We start from the raw sequence: 16,455 nt of genomic DNA, 5'->3' as shown, positions 1-16,455 counted from the left end.
GGGCGCAGAACATAATCTCTCGTTTGCACAGATGGTTTCCATATTACAACCAGTAATACACTAATAAATATCAATGCTATTCTCATCTTGACATCAATTTCTCGGGAGACGCACTATAAAATTCGTAATGAAATGAAACCCGTACGCAGTTAAGATGCGGAAACAACATCATTACTTAGCGCCGCCCACCTTTTTCTGTAACTTAATCATGGGTTTTATCATAGATTCACTCCACGCATATTGAGAAACGATACCCCATGAATGAACTCTTTAAACATTATTGTTAGTCATGAATGATGTCCGTCCCACGGTCTAAATAACGTTTCGTCTTGTCACACCTAATCTCTTTTTAATATACTTCTAAATTATTAATCAATTTCCTTCGCTTTCTCTTATTCACCTTAGTCGACCTATCGTCATTTTTTTTCCTTTACGTAAGGCCCCGTGTTTTAATCTATTAACATGCACTATATTTTTGAATATTTTCCCATCACATACGTGTTGCAATCGGAAATTCACGGGAGATACTTTTTCAAACTTGCAGTATGGCCTGTGCCACTGATGTTCCAATTTTTTACTTAACCCCGAAGTTGTTTTAGGCATATGCAAATAAACAATGTCCCCAACTTGGAAAGTACTCTCTTTCGCCCGCCGGTCAAAATAATATTTTATTCTTCTTTGATTAGCTTCAATGCATTTCAAAGCAGTTTCATGGGCGACTTTTAATTTCTCTTTTAGTAGTTCTGCATAATTTCGGGGTATTATATTCCCTTGTTCGGGTTCTAATAATACTGTATCTATGGGCAACGTCGCCCATCTCCCGTACGTCAAATAAAACGGCGTTTCCTAAATCGTTTCCTGTCTGGCTACTCTATACGCAAATAATGCAGCCGATAACAATACGTCCCAATCTTCTTGTCTAGAGTTGCAAAACATATTTAATATTGGAATTAATGTTTGATTAAAACGTTCCGTATTCGCGTTGCATTGTGGGTTATATGGGTTTTATGTATGGGTTCAATAAAATCAACTCCGACCCTATTCCAGAGGGCCTCTTTTTTTAATTGTATTAGGGGGGCCTTGGAGCGTAGTTTAGGAGATTTCCTAGTGGCACAAGCCACACACGTAGATACCCAACTGTGGATTTCAGAAGCCATTTTAGGCCAATAATAACGTTGTCTGATTGAAGCATAGGTTTTTGCAAACCCAAAATGACCCCTGTCACTTCATTGTGGAATTGTTCTAAAACGCTATTTCTTAATTTATGTGGAATGACCAACTGTTTTACACAATCCTGTTCTTTACTAAATCTACCCTTGGGGAATCTGAGGTGATACAATTTTCCATTTTCCTTAAAATATTCGTCCCTAGTATATGCCAATATTCGCGCTTCGCGCAGTTCAGGTGGTAGGGTCACATTTGTTAAATAATCTATTATTTGGCTTAATTCTTGGTCGGCCTGTTGCATTTCACTAACATTGCACCAGCCCGTGTCTTCAGGCGTTCCACGACTGCGTTCCCCTCACAATGTATGTCTACCGGTCCATCATCGTTAATTTCTGGTTGGTCCCTATCAGTTATTAAGGATACTATTCCAATCAAATCATCATCCTCCTCTAATTCTGTAGGCATTTGGGGCCCCTTCATAGGTACGTCTAGACAATGCATCAGCGTTTTGGCGAATCTTACCGGGCCTATGTACGACTTCAAAATCATAAGGTTGTAACGCTACAACCCACCTTCCGATCGTGTCTACCACAATGCCCAAACGTATCTGTCATCTAGTTTTACCTTAATCAAACTACTACTATATATATATATATATCGGCTGATATTGAACACAAAAGAGGGCTTTCTACCATTTTTCCCCATGGATAGTTGGTCTATTTTCCGCCCTTCCTAAAATAGACTTTTTGGGTTTAAATTGTAACCCTGTTTTTGGTTGTTACAATTTCTAGCAATATGGCCTTTCAAATCCCTTTTTTGTACCCTTCCTCAACAATTTTTTGCAATATGACCTCCGGCTGTGGAATTAGGATTGAATTGAATTTCCTACCCTGATATGCCAACTTTGCTCCTCCAATGGTCTGGTCTTCATTCATCCTGGGTCCCTCGAATTGCAGTGGGTTGTATACGTATTGCGGTTGATGTTGTTGTTGTAATGTTCAGTTTTCTGTGCCAATCTCTCTACGCTGGGTTCGATCGCTGATAATTCGGCGCTGGTCTTCTTCTTGTCTTCTGCTTGCATGTGACAAACTATTTCACTCAGTCGAGCCCTTTGCCGTGCTTCGTTGATGGTTTGCGGCCGATGCGATATCACTTGACCCTTAATGTCATTTCGTAGTTCGGCGCAAAAATAACGCAATTGTTCTTCGGGCGTCTTATGAAGTCTGGCACAACGCGACTTGATATTTGCTGAGTAATCTTCTACAGATTCGTTGACTCCCTGTTTTCGCTCAGACAGTTCTTGTTCGAGCAGGCAGTCTAAATCAGCGTTCTCGAAATACGCGATAGAGGCTGCAGTCAAAGCTTCATAATCATCCCTCAATTGTGCCGCCACTTCGTTTATCCAAATCTCGGCCAGACCCGCCATCAGCATTCTAAAACCTGCAGCCTTTCTATCATCTGATATTTGGTTAAAGTCTGCATATGCATTGAATTTTTGTAACCAATTTGTTATTGATTGTTTACCTTTAAACGGACTTCGAACGATCCCCATGTTGACGGGTGTTGGACGATTTTTCAGACCCTCGACAACTTCCTGTATTTCTTCTACCGCCTGTTGTGTCATTCGCTGATCGCATGCAATAGCTCGTGTCATTTGTCCAAGATGTTTTGTTAAAACCTCACGAATTCCTTCCATTATGTGTGTTCTTAGTCTTGTTATCATACAGTTTTTACAAGATGTCTTTTTTGTGTTAAACACAGTGCCCAGGGTTCTCCACTCACGTGTGATAGGTAGTTTTGATGTTTTGAAACCTTAACCGGGATTCAGATGTTCTCCACGTTGGACTCACAAAAAACACACAAAAGCTCAATTCGTGTGACCTTCGATTCTCTGACTGCCTCCTGCTCTCTCTTCGAGACAGCTTCAAATCACTTTATTAACCTGTCAATCATTAGCCAATTACAATAGAATATAAGATACTTCGAGGCGTTGCCTCCAAACAAACAGACAATCACACGAAAGTTTTACACATCATAACACAATTGATTAATCGTCACTATATTAGGAAAATCACTATCATAATGTCAACGTCAGTTTATATTTATGGGCGCTAATGGTCTTGCAATAACATTCCACAGTTGACATCAATATACATCATTAGTTCTCGATTAAGGCCAATATGCCGCGTAAGCTTGAGAATCACAAGCTCATGAGAACGTCTCCAGTCCTGCCATCTGGCCTCATCATTCAACGTTTATCAGTAAATATCATGGCAACCACCATTAAGCAGAAATATAAATCATGACAGTACACATGCGAAGAAAACAAAATTATGTGAATTTGCATTGGTGGTGGGAATTTCCATGCTAGTTTATAAAATTGTGAACAAATATTTTCATGAATAATACTAATTCTCATTACGGTGTGTCATTTATGCATATCTTGTATATTTTGTATCATTTTAATTATACATGGTATTCCCAGATTACGCCGGTTGTTAATGACACATACAGCATTAGATTCTCAACTCCGATGAAAAGACAAGTTTCTGCCACTCACCGCGAAAGCCAACTATCGCAAAGCTGCTATAGTTATACTATAAAAAGATAGAAAACAAAATGCAAAACTTATCTGTGAAGAAAAAAATCACTTGGGTTGCTGTCTTATTTAAAAACACTTCTTTTGGTACCTTGCTACAAGGGAGTGTTGGGCCACTGTTGTTTAGCAAGGCTATGAATTGTGTCTTTGGTGGAAAATTTTAAAAATTTTGTTTTTTGCCATTTCAAATAAGACATTTCTATCGGGGTATGACTTTTGCATGACATCATTAGATGATACTCATCTTCTACTTGATTCTGATCACAAAGGTTGCATAATCTATCAACAAAGGGTCTTTTGTGTCTACCAGTCTCCATTTTCAAGATATGATCACTAAGGCGGAATTTTGTTAAATTTTCGCGCATCTCAATATTTTGCAGGGTAACAAGACAAATTGTTTTTTTAATTTTAAGTTGATATAAATGATGTTTGTAATTTTTTATTAATTTGTCCTAATTGCATTGCTGTTAGAATGTCATTGTTGTCGACCAGATTAAACTGATTGATGTTATTCAAAAGGGGGTCTGTATTAGTGTACCATTTATTGTTTTAATAATGGATTTGACGAGTTTTGTACACAATTAAAATACTCAGTTGTTTTTCGATAAAAGTCTCCAATGGGTAACGTCCAAGGTTCACCATATAATCCCATACTTGTGGCGTTTTTGGATGTCCCCCAAGAGAAAACGAAGATAATTTATATGTACATTTTAATTAGTGATTTTAGTGCAATTCCATCTCCCCATACATCACTGCCATATGTATATTGATAAATTATCAAGGCGTGGCTCGGCTAGTCCAAGACGTAAAGCGTGAAACTCGAAAACATCGTAATGTTATTACTTCTACACCAGGTAACACCTGAAAACCAACAACGATTTAGAATCACTGTGGCAAATGACATTGAACTCTGCTCTTCCATAAAGCAGCAGTTACCCTCTTCAAATAATCTAAAATACCCTTGATACCCAGGAGAAGTATGTGCATTGTTTCACAACGACTGTCCCAAGGGAGTTTCGTCTTTTCAATTTCTGTCCCAATGTTGTTTTGTTTACTTAAGGAAATGTTCTTTGGCAGCTTGTATTAATTTCCATTGCACAAAAAAGCAGCAAATTCTGAAGTTGCATGAATTTGTTTTCCCCGGCCATTCACGCAAACTGAAAATCAAGTTTTTTACCACAACCGCCATGATGGATGTATTGCGACGTATTTTGACCCCCAGATTCTGACCTTGAGTTATATGATCACCAATATTATATATAAGACAGGATTGCTGGATTGTGATTAACTAACCTGACCAGTATTTTTTTCATGTAGGCAGCTATGATGAGAAGAACAGTGCATCATGGGTTTATTTGTAGACTATCCTATTGAGGGCGCTGTATACATAATAAAGCCAGAATATAACATCACTTACAATAGTTCTTACAATGTATCGAAGATATCTCTGAAGAATGTTAATGTCAATAGTATTTGAAAATAATGAAAAGTTCAACAATATGGTAATATATGTCCTTAATAAGGTTAAATTTGACTTAGTAATCACGTTATATCACAATTTTAACAATGAATTCAATGAACTTGAATAAGTAACCAATTAATATTAACACTCACAAAAACTGTAAAAGTTAACGAGGTTCAGGTCGAACATTATTTAGAAACAAAGTCTTTGAATCATGATGGCATCTGTATATTACTCCTAGATCTTGTTGATTTAGATGGTTCACTATTAGGCGTTGACTGTTGTGTGGTTTCATCTACAATCAGTGCATTAGGTGAATATTTGACTGTTACGGGCGTATGTGTTTCTGCAAAACTGGCTTCCCGTTCCTCTCTCTGTGTTAGCCGTGTTTATTATCTTTGCTGGAGACCATGTTTTATTGATGGGACTCTGTCTGACGAACATCTCGGGCAGTTGTCTGGCATGCTGATTGAAGTGGTGGGTTTTTATTTCTTGTTGTGAGGTGAGATAGTGGCATATATCTTCCTGAATTCGTGGTGGATGGATTTTTTTTGGTAATGTAATTTTGTACACTCTGCCGTTCAGTAATTCTTCAGGTGAGGGTACGTTGGATTTCAGTGGTGTAGTGCGTAGTGATAATAAAGCTAAGTTTGCATTATCTCCCGATTCTTTAGTTCTGTTGAGTATTTTTCCACTTTTTGGATGTGGCACTCAATAAATCCATGGCCCTTTGATTAATAGGTTATAACTTCAAATCCGTACTGATTAGCTAGATTTCTAAAGTCTCTCGATGTGAATTGTGAACCGTTGTCACAGATAAAGGATTCTTGTATGCCTTGTTCTGCAAATAATACCTTAGTTAGTCAGATTATTGTACTTGCTCGAAGGTCTTATAGTTTTTGTATGAATTGGAATTTTGAGTAATAGTCTGCGATAATGAGATACAAAGTGTTATTGGTGTAGAATAAATCAGCTCCAACAGTGTGCCATGGCCTTGGTGGGACTTCTGTAGGAATTATTGGCTCTTTCTGCTGTGGGTTGTGAAATTTCTTGCACGAGGTACAATTTGCGACAAGATTGTCCTTGTAGATACCTGGCCAGTAGACACTGGATTTTGCTCTCAGTTTGCATTTCTCCATTCCAAGATGACCTTTGTGTATTTGTTGTAAGATGACATCTCTCAATGTTGTGGGGATAAGTATTCTGCTACCTATCATAACTGTGCCATCCTCAATGGATATGTCGTTACGTACTGACCAGTATGGTCGTAGAACTGATTGTACTTTCTTGATGCTGTCTGGCCAACCTTGTATGATTTGTTGTACCAATAACTGAAGGGTTGGGTCTTTGCTTGTTTCTTCTCAAATCATTGGTAGCTTTACTGGTGTGATGCTTACCAGGTGGTGAATCTTCACTTCCATATCTGGGATTTCAATTGTTTTTGGGGGTGACAAACGCGATAGCGCATCGGCCAGTAGCATTTTAGACCAGCGGTTTGGGCAGGTATCCAGAGGTGAACAAAAATACATGAGGTATAACAAACCACATCCAACTTATTTTTGTTCAGATATATATCTTCTTCATAGACAAAAAAATATGATTTAACTAAAGATAAATGGGGTGTTGCTATGGCAACATAAAAGTAGATAGGCATAATAGTTACCACCATTGATGTTCTAATATCTTCGTTGTCTTTAGGGCTAGATATCCCAGATTGGTGTCATTTGAAAGTGTTTTGAATTTATTGTCAAAAAAGTGTAAGTATATGCAAATATAATAATTTGCATAGTCATTTTAATTAATTGTCTTAATGTTTTTGCTAAAAACAATGTTTTATTTCTCTGTAGCCTCTTCAAAATAACACTTACAGTAATATTGAATAAATTACTTTTCCAGAAGCCAGTATAATATGACACTACTACATTCCCACTAGCCAGCAAAATATAACAGTAATACATTCCCACTAACCAGTAGAATATGACAGTAATACATACCCACTAGCCAGTAGAACATGACAGTAATATATTTCCACTAGCCAATAAAATATGACAGTAATACATTCCCACTAGCAGTAGAATATGACAGTAATACATTCCCACTAACCAGTAGAATATGACAGTAATATATTTCCACTAGCCAATAAAATATGACAGTAATACATTCCCACTAGCCAGTAGAATATGAAAGTAATACATTCCCACTAACCAGTAGAATATGACAGTAATACATTCACACTAGCCAGTAGAATATGACAGTAATACATTCCCACTAGCCAGTAGAATATGACAGTAATACATTCCCACTAGCCAGTAGAATGACAGTAATAAATTCACACTAGCCAGTAGAATATGAAAGTAATACATTCCCACTAGACAGTAGAACATGACAGTAATACATTCACACTAGCCAGTAGAATATGACAGTAATACATTCCCACTAGCCAGTAGAATATGACAGTAATACATTCCCACTAGCCAGTAGAATGACAGTAATAAATTCACACTAGCCAGTAGAATATGACAGTAATACATTCCCACTAGACAGTAGAACATGACAGTAATACATACCCACTAGCCAGTATAATATGACACTACTACATTCCCACTAGCCAGCAAAATATAACAGTAATACATTCCCACTAACCAGTAGAATATGACAGTAATACATACCCACTAGCCAGTAGAACATGACAGTAATATATTTCCACTAGCCAATAAAATATGACAGTAATACATTCCCACTAGCCAGTAGAATATGACAGTAATACATTCCCACTAACCAGTAGAATATGACAGTAATATATTTCCGCTAGCCAATAAAATATGACAGTAATACATTCCCACTAGCCAGTAGAATATGAAAGTAATACATTCCCACTAACCAGTAGAATATGACAGTAATACATTCACACTAGCCAGTAGAATATGACAGTAATACATTCCCACTAGCCAGTAGAATATGACAGTAATACATTCCCACTAGCCAGTAGAATGACAGTAATAAATTCACACTAGCCAGTAGAATATGACAGTAATACATTCCCACTAGACAGTAGAACATGACAGTAATACATACCCACTAGCCAGTATAATATGACACTACTACATTCCCACTAGCCAGCAAAATATAACAGTAATACATTCCCACTAACCAGTAGAATATGACAGTAATACATACCCACTAGCCAGTGGAACATGACAGTAATATATTTTCACTAGCCAATAAAATATGACAGTAATACATTCCCACTAGCCAGTAGAATATGACAGTAATACATTCCCACTAACCAGTAGAATATGACAGTAATATATTTCCACTAGCCAATAAAATATGACAGTAATACATTCCCACGAGCCAGTAGAATATGAAAGTAATACATTCCCACTAACCAGTAGAATATGACAGTAATACATTCACACTAGCCAGTAGAATATAACAGTAATACATTCTCACTAGCCAGTAGAATATGACAGTAATACATTCCCACTAGCCAGTAGAATGACAGTAATAAATTCCCACTAGACAGTAGAACATGACAGTAATACATACCCACTAGCCAGTATAACATGACACTACTACATTTCCACTAGCCAGCAAAATATAACAGTAATACATTCCCACTAACCAGTAGAATATGACAGTAATACATACCCACTAGCCAGTAGAACATGACTGTAATACATTCCCACTAGCCAGTAGAACATGACAGTAATACATTCGCACTAGCCAGTAGAACATGACAGTAATACATTCGCACTAGCCAGTAGAATATGGCAGAAATACATTCCCACTAGCCAGTAGAATATGACAGTAATATATTTTCACTAGCCAATAAAATATGACAGTAATACATTCCCACTAGCCAGTAGAATATGACAGTAATACATTCCCACTAACCAGTAGAATATGAGAGTAATATATTTCCACTAGCCAATAAAATATGACAGTAATACATTCCCACTAGCCAGTAGAATATGAAAGTAATACATTCCCACTAACCAGTAGAATATGACAGTAATACATTCACACTAGCCAGTAGAATATGACAGTAATACATTCCCACTAGACAGTAGAATATGACAGTAATATATTCCCACTAGCCAGTAGAATGACTGTAATAAATTCCCACTAGCCAGTAGAATATGACAGTAATACATTCCCACTAGCCAGTAGAATATGACAGTAATAAATTCCCACTAGACAGTAGAATATGGCAATAATACATTCTCAATAGCCAGTAAAATGTGAGAGAAATACATTCCCACAAGCCAGTAGAATATGACAGTAATACATTCCCACTAGTCAGTAAAATATGACAGTAATACATTCCCACTAGTCATTAGAATATGACAGTAATACATTCCCACTAGCCAATAAAATATGACAGTAATACATTCCCTCTAGCCAGTAAAATATGACAGTAATACATTCTCAATAGCCAGTAGAATATGACAGGAATACATTCCCACTAACCAGTAGAATATGACAGTAATGCATTCCCTCTAGCCAGTAGAATATGGCAGTAATACATTCTCAATAGCCAGTAGAATATGACAGGAATACATTCCCACTAACCAGTAAAATATGACTGTAATACATTCCCACTAGCCAGTAGAATATGACAGTAATACATTCCCACTAACCAGTAGAATATGACAGTAATACATTCCCTCTAGCCAGTAGAATATGGCAGTAATACACTCTCAATAGCCAGTAGAATATGACAGGAATACATTCCCACTAACCAGTAAAATATGACTGTAATACATTCCCACTAGCCAGTAGAATATGACAGTAATTCATTCGCACTAGCCAGTAGAATATGACAGTAATACATTCCCACTAGCTAGTAGAATAAGGCAGTAATACATTCTCAATAGCCAGTAGAATATGACAGGAATACATTTCCACTAACCAGTAAAATATGACAGAAATACATTCCCACTAGCCAGTAGAATATGACAGTAATACATTCCCACTAGCCAGCAAAATATGACAGTAATACATTCGCACTAGCCAGTAGAATATGACAGTAATACATTCCCACTATCCAGTAGAATATGGCAGTAATACATTCTCAATAGCCAGGAAAATATGACAGAAATACATTCCCACTAGCCAGTAGAATATGACTGTACCACATTCCCACAAGCCAGTAGAACATGACAGTAATACATTCCCACTAGCCAGTAGAAAATGATAGTAATATATTTCCACTAGCCAGTAAAATATGACAGTAGCACATTCCCACAAGCCAGTACAACATGACAGTAATACATTCCCACTAGCCAGTAGAAAATGACAGTAATATATTTCCAGTAGCCAGTAAAATATGACAGTAGCACATTCCCACTAGCCAGTAGAATATGACAGTAATACATTCCCACTAGCCAGTAGAATAAGACAGTAATATATTCCCACTGGCCAGTAAAATATGACAGTAATACATTCGCACTAGCCAGTAAAATATGACAGTAATACATGTGCACTAGCCAGTAGAATATGACAGTAATACATTCGCACTAGCCAGTAGAATATGGCAGAAATACATTCCCACTAGCCAGTAGAATATGACAGTAATATATTTCCACTAGCCAATGAAATATGACAGTAATACGTTCGCACTAGCCAGTAAAATATGACAGTAATACATGTGCACTAGCCAGTAAAATATGACAGTTATACATTTGCACTAGCCAATAGAATATGGCAGTAATACATTCCCACTAGCCAGTAGAATATGATAGCAATACATTCGCTCTAGCCAGTAGAATATGACAGTAATACATTCCCACTAGCCAGTAGAATATGACAATAATACATTCCCACTAGCCAATAAAATAAGACAGTAATACATTCCTACTAGCCAGTAGAACATGATAGTAATACATTCCCACTAGCCAGTAGAATATGACAGTAAGACATTCCCACTTGCCAGTAGAATATGACAGTAAGACACTCCCACTAGCCAGTAGAATATGACAGTAAGACATTCGCACTAGCCAGTAGAATATGGCAGAAATACATTCCCACTAGCCAGTAGAATATGACAGTAATATATTTCCACTAGCCAATAAAATATGACAGTAATACATTCGCACTGGCCAGCAAAATATGACAGTAATACATGTGCACTAGCCAGTAAAATATGACAGTCATACATTCGCACTAGCCAATAGAATATGGCAGTAATACATTCCCACTAGCCAGTAGAATATGATAGCAATACATTCGCCCTAGCCAGTAGAATATGACAGTAATGCATTCCCACTAGCCAGTAGAATATGAAAGTAATACATTCCCACTAGCCAATAAAATAAGACAGTAATACATTCCTACTAGTCAGTAGAACATGATAGTAATACATTTCCACTAGCCAGTAGAATATGACAGTAATACATTCCCACTAGCCAGTAGAATATGACAGTAATACATTCCCACTAGCCAATAAAATATGACAGTGATACATTCCCACTAGCCAGTAGAATATGACAGTAAGACATTCGAACTAGCCAGTAGAATATGACAGTTAGACATTCACACTAGCCAGTAGAATATGATAGTAATACATTCCCACTAGCCAGTAAATTATGACAGACCCACATTCCCCCTAGCCAATAGAATATGACAGTAATACATTCCCACTAGCCAGTAGAATATGACAGTAAGACATTCCCACTAGCCAGTAGAATATGATAGTAATACATTCCCACTAGCAAGTAGAATATGACAGTAATACATTTCCACTAGCCAGTAGAATATGATAGCAATACATTCGCACTAGCCAGTAAATTATGACAGACCCACATTCCGCCTAGCCAGTAGAATATGACAGTAATACATTCCCACTAGCCAGTAGAATATTACAGTAATAAATTCCCACTAGCCAGTAAAATAGGACAGTAATACATTCCCACTAGTTAAACTAGTTAATAATGTGAAAAACCTACATTAAAGTCACATGAGCTGCAACGTTAGACTCAGGTAGGTTGCACGCTGGTACATATCAACTTATAAAACATAATAAGCATAATATTTATAATAATATTTATTATTGTCATATTTAGATAATATTTTCTCATACGTTGCAGGGTGCATGTTAAAGCATATATATTCGTTGTCTATTCATTATTTGGGGAATGTAAATTTATACTGTGAAAACAACATGTATTTTTACTTCGTTTTTTCACTGAGTTTAGCGATATTTGCAACAAACTTTATGCAAATCATTGCATTCTGTGCAACAAAAGTCTTTCTGGGAGAGCAAAAGATTTGCTGAACTTCATCAAGAATCCTACCATAGATGGTCTTAAAGTATTATTTACTGCCTCCGAAATTCGTAAAGATGATGTTTATGAAAAGATAGAACCTTACAAAGATGACATTTTAAGTGGTAAAATTAGCATTCCATATCTTAAGTCATGTCGGTCATCTTACACCAGTAAAACCAACTTAAAACAAAACATATTCAAAAAGATGTTATTGAGAATCACCTCAACTTTCAACGTCTACAGGAAATACTGGTATTGGTGGACGCATGCCCAGAGATGACAAATTTAACACCAGGCGTGACTGTTTCATTTGTAGCAACATCATTGCAGCACTGAAAAAGAATGCTGGGGACTGCAATTATTCTGCATATAATAAATCCTTCACGGAGATAGTAAATGAAATTCAAGCAACCATATTATCAAAGAAAAAGTCTGTCACAACACTGTTCCAAATCAAATCAGACTTAGTAGATACAATTACAGCAATGGAATGTGAAGTGCAAGTGTATTCTTGGAGATTAAAAGAGAAGTTAAAGAAACACTTTATTGACAGACTTTAGTGTGTTCTAGCACGGTCACTGTTGGTGATGCACTTCGAAAAGCGTCAAAACTACAGGATTTACAGCTGGCTGATAAAATCGAATGTGCTGAATATAATGACTCGGAACCGTATCTCACTGATGAAAGACAAACATTACACTCTGCAGCAGGTATACTTATATGTCTTATGTCTTCCATCAAAGATTCAAACGACTACTATGAACCCATGTGCCGAATTTGTTCCTGATATGCTCTATGACTATATTTCGTGGCTTTTAAATGAAAGGTTGTATACAAACGTTTCTAATTTCAGTGATTCAGTGATTTCAGATATTCCCAAGAGTGGTGTGTTGTCAATCTCTCATAATTGCCAATTCTAGACATGTGCGCACTCCCATGACTTGGGTCTAGGTCTGTATACGCACCATGAATTTGGAAGCAAGCATGAACATGAACATGAGTATTTGCTTCTTAAAATAATGTGCTCTGATGCAATGTTGTGTAAGTCGTTATTTCACTAAATGATGTTTATGGATGAAAAATAATCAACATTTAATTACGTTTGTTGCGTATGCATTGTGAGCATGTTTAAAAATAAACAAATGTGTTACATTATCTATCTTAAATGACTGAAACTGATAATTTCAAAGAATAAATTCTGCACAAATATGTTTTACAATATATTGGGTCAATTTCTGTAATTAGTATTTTTGAACTGAAAATACCAATACGCAACTTGTAAAAATCATTAAAATAGTTATACTTTTATGCAAATTTGTAGCATAAATTAAAATGCTTCAATTTGATACCAGTTTGAATTTTCTATTGTAAGAATTAAAGAAGTTATGGCAAAATCAAAATTCCTTGTGTTTTTTTTTAATTTAATACTAGTAACCATGGAAACAGGCAATGTAAACGCATACCAGGCCAACATTTCTTACCACATCCATGTTTTTCTTTCAGAAGACATATGTCTGAACTAAAAAACACAGTAGGTAACTTGTTATACCACATGTGGGGCTTGCGCCCATTTTAGGCCCCTTTTTTGGAAATGGCCACTGGTCTATTACTTTCCGGGTTTATATCTGATGTCAAAATCATATGGTTGTAGGCGTAGTAACATTCGCTGTAGTCGTGGTGGGGATTTAGTTAAGTTTTTCTTGTGAATCTGCTCAAGTGGAGGGTGATCACTATCGACACGAAAGGTTCGTCCGTATAGATAGGTGTGAAACTCTTCACATCCATATACTACAGCAAGTAGTTCGCGTTCGATATTTGCGTATTGGGTTTCGGCTGGTGTCAGTGCTTTAGATGCGAAGGTGATTGGTCTGTTGTCGTGAAGTAGCACTGCTTCTATGCCCTTGGATGAAGCGTCAACTTCAAGAATGACTGTTTTTTTGGTTAGAGTAGGCAAGTGTTGTGTCTGCGCTGATAAGGCTCTTTATTTTGCCGAAACATCCAAATGAATTCTGAGTTGTCTTTGATGAGTTCTCTCAGTGATGCTGTGGGGTCTGACAGCTTGGGTATGAATGGACCCATGTATGTTACAAGACCAAGAAATGTTCGCAGTTCTTTCTTGTCATTTGGGGGCTGCATCATTTCTATGGCTCTAACTTTGTCTGGACTTGGCTTCACTCCTTCAGCGGTGTATAACATACCATAGAAGCTGCTTTCTTAGTTTTTTATGTGACATTTATCTCTGTTTAGTTTTATGCCTGCCCGTCTGGTGTCTTCCATTCTTCATGTAGATGTAAGTCATGGTCTGTTGCATTTGAACCCTGTACTTGTATGTCATCTGCTATGCCTATGGCTCCTTTGCAGTTGTGATATATTCGTCTACTTTGAACTGGAAAACGTCTTGACTCCAAATGGTATTCGTAAGAATCTGTACCAACCTAATGGAGTGTTGAATGTTTTTAGCACTGATGACATCTAGTTTAACGTTCCAGTATCCGTTCTGGGCATCAAGTTTAATGAACATCTGTGTTGGTGTAGGGTGGTGTTTCCGCTTGATTGCAGTGTTCAAGTCTTTTGGATCCAAGCACAGTCGTAATCTGCCATTTTCTTTTTCTCGAATGACAAGCGAGTTGACCCAATCAGTAGGTTGGTTAACTTTGGTAATTATATTTTTGTTTTCTATCTCAGTTAGTTCTGTTTTGAGTCTGAGAATTGGTATTCGGCGAGCTGCATGTACTACAGGTGATACCTTTGGGTCTAAAGTGATGTGGTAGGTATAGTTTTCAAAACATCCAACTACATCATCGAAGCAGTCTGGATACATTTGTAGATGTTCCTTGTCTCGTATTGGTGGACAATCTTTCAGAGGCATATCGCTATCAATGTAGTTGGGGCTCATCTGTTCCGTTTCATGTGCAGTTTGTTTTGCTGCATTTGTTGTATGTTTACTTTCTATAGCACAATGTAATGAAATAATGTTAAGTGCTCTGCATGCTTTTAGGCCTAGGATGGCAGGACCTGTTACATCTGTTACATAGAAGATACAGTTAAGTTTTCTTCCTCTGTATTGACAAGGGATTGTTATTGTTCCCAACTGCTTGATTTGCGATCCTCTATATGCTGATAGAATCATGTTTGTTTCCTGTAATGCGTTTGGTTTGGGGTTGCCTTTGTTATCTATTTTATATGGAAAGATAATACGAAATAGGCGCAATGGAAGTACATTGCTCTGGACACCTGTGTCAACTTTGCATTTCAGGTTTATTTTCTGTGTCAGTTCAGCACGTTCGATTTGCAGCATAGTGTATACTTCCTCTCGGTTGTCATCTGCAGTGATAGTTCCTATTGTCAGGGGTTCTTCTTCTGTCATATCATCTGTGTTGTACCTCATATCATGTATCTGTTGTCTATTACGGCATTATGTTTGTATTTTCTTTGATGATTTACATACTGATTGCCAGTGGTTCATTTTCTCACACTTGCGACACTGAGATCCATACGCAGGACATTTTTTTCCATGTAGAAATATCATGCATTTCCCCCACAATTTTTACATATTTTTGTCTGTTTTGTGGCTTGTGTCTTCGTGGTTTGCTATACTTTCTGATTGTATTCACAGATTTATTTGGTGAGGAAAAGTCCTGGTTACTTGCAAGTGATCTCATTTGTTTGTTTGTTGCTTCAAAACTGCGGGCTACATCTATCGCATCTTTGAGTGTAAGCTTCTCATCTCGTCCAATCAATTTCTTTTGAACATCTTTTGACATGAATCCAATATTAGTTGATCCACTAACCTTTATTCTATTCCTTTGTCAGATCTGAACTTGCATTTGGCTACAACATTCTTTAATTTTGACATGAAGTTGTCCACTTTTTTTTCTGGTTCTTGTCTCATGTCCTGAAACTGGTACATATGTATGCGGTGGTTAGATTTGGGTTCAAGCTGCTGCATAAAATGT

The sequence above is a fragment of the Saccoglossus kowalevskii genome, chromosome 1 (assembly GCF_978046115.1).
Source record: "Saccoglossus kowalevskii chromosome 1, keSacKowa6.1, whole genome shotgun sequence".
NCBI classification, from domain to species: domain Eukaryota; kingdom Metazoa; phylum Hemichordata; class Enteropneusta; family Harrimaniidae; genus Saccoglossus; species Saccoglossus kowalevskii.
The sequence above is the reverse complement of the archived record's forward strand: the minus strand, read 5'-3'. Positions refer to the sequence as shown.